A 5,000-nucleotide genomic window follows, 5' to 3' on the forward strand; every position below is an offset into this window, starting at 1 on the left:
ACTGCATTGTATCAAGCGTTTGCTGTTCTCTTCTGTTTACTTTGTGCAACGTCTGAGTAAACGACTGCTTATAGCACTAACACGTGTATCCAGCCTCTTGGTGCGAAAGAGGGGTCCAGAATAACCCGATCACGCCTTCCTCCTTTTCTCCTCTCCTTCCCACACGCACGCACGCACCCCCCCCCCCCCCCGCCGCCGCGAGCGGCCACCAGGTCCGGGTTCGTGGAGAAGCCTCCAGGTCTCCCGTCGGATGTTACCCCTGCTTTAAACAGGGGACTGGGTCTTTCATGACGCCCGGGGGTGGGGGGTGGGGGGTGGGGGGAGGCTTCTACACGGGGGGGGGGGGGCATGCCGTGAGAGAACGAAGCTGTGGGCCGCCATCGGGGCCGTTCCGGGGGAAAGAGGCAAAAATGCAGATGATGTATCTATCTTGGTAAATGATAAACAGGAAATAGAAATAATCAGAGATTTGTTTGAACAGTTTGGTCAGGCTTCTGGTGGTCATTTAAATATGCAAAAGAGTTTTATGATATCGCCCAATAACATTAAGGGAAATATACAAGTAATGCCACTGGAACATCTGATTAGTAATAATAATAAAAATGAAGCAATACATTCAGAAGCTGAGGAAGGGCAAATTCAAACACATGTTAAATTATTAGGAATTTATTTTGCAGTCAAATGGGAAGGGTGGGAATATAATTGGAACATGTGGAGAGATCAAGTCAAAGAAAAAATACAAATGCGGCCAAAAATGGCATCTTTCTATTTATCGGAAAGCCATGTACGTTAGTACGTACTTGGTACCGGTAGTAGGTAATTTGGCAGCTGTCTACCCACCACCTGAAAGGATCGTTAAAGAGATTAATAAAATGGCATTTAAGTTTCTATGGGGAACGGCTAATTTCCCCCTTGCAAGAGCAGAGGCGTACAAATCTGTAGCACAGGGTGGTCTAAATTTTACAGCAATTGGTTTCAAATTTTTAGCAATTTTTGTTAGTCATAATTTTGGGAAGTGGGCAGAGGTAGAAAGAAAAGAATTGGCACCTCATTTTTGGTTGGTGGCTTTTGCCAAACACCGGAGAATTAAAGATTGGGCCAAAATATGGTGGGAAGAAAGATAAGGTCAATTATAAAATCACACCATCGCTGAAGTGTTTTGGACCTGATTATTTGATTGAAATGTACAGTAATGTAAGAGAATGGAAATTAAGGGCAAGCATCATAAAAATGGAAAGGTGTGAACCAAAAGTGAAGAGAAAGAAAATGTATAGGAATTTATTAGAAGTAAATAGTTTTCAGCCGGAATGTGAAAAGAATGTAAAAAGGGGAAATTTATCCATGTATTTAAAAGAGCCTGTACACCAGATGGAATTCTTGAAAGATCAAAGAATTCCTTATAAACTATGGGACATCAGATGGAAGTTTTTTCATCAGATTTATAGCGTGCAAGCAAATACGCCGTGGCTAGCCAATGTTAACCAAGCTTGTCCACGATTAAGGTGTCAGGAAGAAGCTGTAAGAACAGGGCAGACACAAAAAGAAACCGTTCCACATTTTGTTAAAGACTGTGTATCTGCGAAAGAGACGTGGACTATAATTGCTAAAACTCTGGATTGGCCAGACCTTTTGAGGGAAAACTATTGTTTCGGGAGCGGAACCGGAAAAAGGAATTCAAGGCCCGAGAGAAAGAAAAGGAGTGAAAAGACCTAGAAATAAAAACAACGTAGTGAATAATTACTGGAAGGTACCCTGGACAACGATAAGAATTGTCAATTTATTTGTTCTAAGTATCTTATGTTGGCAACGGTTAAAAGAAAGTAAGACTCAGAACATATGCAGTTCCGGAAGTACGATTAGGACGATATTATCAGAAATAAGAGAACTGAGTTCATTTGAAAAAGAAAAATTGCCGCATGAGAAGCGGAGAAAATTCTGGCCGTGGACATCAGAGTCGACCCCTCCTATAACACAGAGCTGAGCTGAGATGAATATTTTGTGTTAGTGTTAGGTTAGTTAGGAAAAGTATGTGTATTAGCTAGATGCGTTATTCTGAGAGTGGCGATATTGTTACGTGTTTTCGCGTGCGGGATGTGACCAGTAGTATGAATAATTTTAATAAAAAACCTTACCTAAAAAAAGAAAAAAATCTTCCCTAAGCCGAAGCCTGTTTGCAAGGAGGAAGGACGTGGTTTTCCGGAGCTCCTGCGAAGGGCTTGGGTGAGCGCTAGGGTTGCCAGGTTCAATCCCTGAGACTGATCCTGTCATCTTCAGGAGAAAAGAAAGTCAGCCAAGTGCAGGTGGTTCTTGCAACCTTGTAATGGAAAAAAAACCACAAGGCGGAATTCTCCCTTCCCTCGGCACAACTTTTAAAGATACAGAAGATCTCTTAGAGGCTGGGCCTGGCAACCAAGAGGTCTTTTGTATCTTTAAAAATTGTGCAGGGAGAATTCCACCTTGCGGTTTTTCCAATTACAGGGTTGCAAGAACACCTGCACTTGGCTGACTTTCTCTTCTCCTAAAGATACAGGATCGGTCTCAGGGATTGAACCTGGCAACCCTAGTGAGCGCGGTTTTAACCCCCTTCGGGGGGGGGTTGAATTTCTTCAAAAATAGTATCTGGACGTTCCTAAGACTGTGGGGATTCTTTTGAGACCACTTGTGTATTTGGGGGACGTACGGGTGGGGTGGGGGAGCTGTAGGTTTCCCCCCCCCCCCTCCCTCCCCAACGAGGCCTACTGATCCCAAACAAACCTCCCCCCGGCTGGGGGAGGGAAGGACTTCAAAATGGAGGCCAAACAGCTCATAGAAATAGATAGAAAGCTCAAACAAGAGCTTCGCCAGAGAAAAGGAGAGAGAGTTAAAAAGAAAGAACTCCCTCCAAAAGGTGAAGGCCAACTGGGGAGTTGGGAGGAGAAAGAAGAACCTCCAAACAGGATTGGAGTGCAAGCTGGAGCCTCTTTATCCAGCAACCTCGTTAAGATTCTTCAGTTTGTACGGAAGACAGAGTCGCCTAAGCCTACAGTACAGTATATTACAGAGGAAAAGTCAGGAGAAAAGAAAGAAGTTATACAAGAGCAGATAAAAACGACAGATGAGATGAAAGAAATGAATTTAGAAATGCAAGATGTATTATACAATCTCTGGAATCTTTAAGAGATAACGGGGTAGGTAACGCATGGATTTTCTTACAAGTCTCTAAGTTTGTTTGATTTCCCTTTAGGAATTCTATTGTATTCCCAGGGTTGCATTGCAACGTCTGCAGGCTTTGTAGAGGAAAAAGCAAGCACGCAAAAAGCAAGCATGCGAAAAGAGAGTAAAGCAAACCCGCGAAATGCAGACTTGCAAAATGCAAACCTGCAAAAAGCAAGCAAAGAAGACTTGCAAAAAGCAACCCTGCAGAGAGTAAGCGTGCAAACTGAAAACTGCAACCTCCAAACTGCTAATAATGATGTAATTGACCAGGCCTGGGAATACTCTCAGCTCGATACAAATCCTGAAGCAGATTCCGGAGATTGTATGGTCAAGCTTGCAACTTCTGCAAGCTTTGTAGAGGGAAAAGCAAGACAACAGCAAGAAACTAAAGCAAGCCAGCAAAATTACAAGTCTGCAACATGTAGCAAGCGAAGCAAAGTTGCAAAAAGCAAGCCTGAAAAATGGAAACCAGCAAAAAGCAAGCAATACAAGCTTGCAAAAAGCAAGCCTACAACATGCAAATATGCAAAAAGTAAATATGCAAACTGCAAACTGTAAAATGCAAACTGCTCATAATGATGTCAGTGACCAGGCCTGGGAACGCTCTCAGCTACCCACAACTCCTGGAGTGGAGCAACCACTTGGAAATCCTGATACGGATGCAGCAGCAGCAGCAGCAGCAGCAGCAGCAGCAGCAGCAGCAGCAGCAGCAGCAGCAGCAGCAGCAGCAGCAGCAGCAGCAGCAGCAGCAACTACTCAATTAGATCTACGCGAGTCCATGGAGAACTCTGAAGCTAAACACAGAAAGACTCTAGAGCAGAAGGAAGGAAAGGAAGCAGGAGAAGAGAAGAGTATTAAAATATCAAACTCAGAAAAAGAAAGCAAGAGATTTGAAACATCTCAGAGATCCTGTGAGACCAGTTTTGGTGATAGCCATGCTGAAGGCGAAAAGGAGGTTGAATATGAAACAGAGGCTGAGGCTGATGCATCTGCAACTGTGATGGAAGATGAAGAAAGCGAAGTCTACTACCTGTAGTAGAGGGCGGAGCTAGAGAGACCAGAATTCTGTTGCGTTGGAAAGAACAATTAAAATCTGGATGGCTAAATTATCATACCTGGCTGAAGGCTGAGCCAGGTGGATCTTGGGACATGTTAAAAGTATGGGGTTTTCTTGTTGCCCATATGGCAGTAGTTCCCGCCCCTGCAGGCCCTAATTTAACCAGACTTAGCCGTGATGCTATTTTAGGTTGGCTGGACAAGACACACAGGACAATGCTGGCAGCTTGACAAGGAACCATTCCAGGTACCATGGAGGAGATGGCGTTACACCGGACGGTGACTTAAGGTATAGTGGAAAGACTCCTATCAGTAGGGAGACGTGCACGTACCTCCAGACGAACATTACCCACCTGGCTTGAAGCGGCAAAGACGGAGAGAATGATACAAGACCTAGCCAGAGAATGGGAAACAAAAACTTTGGATGTTGGACTTTGGACCTTGCAACTTGCAACCTTAATTTTGGACGCTGTTCCTGTGTTGGGTACTGTGGGGGTTAATGTTACGTAAATTTCGTTTTGTTATTATTAAGCCACATGTGTAGTGGCTGAGTAATAATTTTTATGATATTTATGTAGAACGGCTTATTCCAATTAAAAAAAAAATTTTTTTTTTCATACCTAACCCTAACGCTAACCCATTAGCGAGAAGAACGAGAATTTATCGTGACGATTTCAATTAAAACAAGAGGCTTATCGATACCTTGAAGAGGAGCAGATAATTTATTTTGTTTCTGAGCCCAGGACTGG

General features: G+C 43.6%; 1 protein-coding gene across 1 annotated transcript in view; it reads left to right on the forward strand.

Moving 5' to 3' along the window:
• The window catches only part of LOC133375318 (collagen alpha-1(II) chain-like), an 8,814-nt gene that overhangs the window by 2,946 nt on the left and 868 nt on the right, over nt 1-5,000 (forward strand). The window lies entirely within an intron of this gene.

Source organism: Rhineura floridana, unplaced genomic scaffold (genome assembly GCF_030035675.1).
Source record: "Rhineura floridana isolate rRhiFlo1 unplaced genomic scaffold, rRhiFlo1.hap2 scaffold_22, whole genome shotgun sequence".
NCBI classification, from domain to species: Eukaryota; Metazoa; Chordata; class Lepidosauria; order Squamata; family Rhineuridae; genus Rhineura; species Rhineura floridana.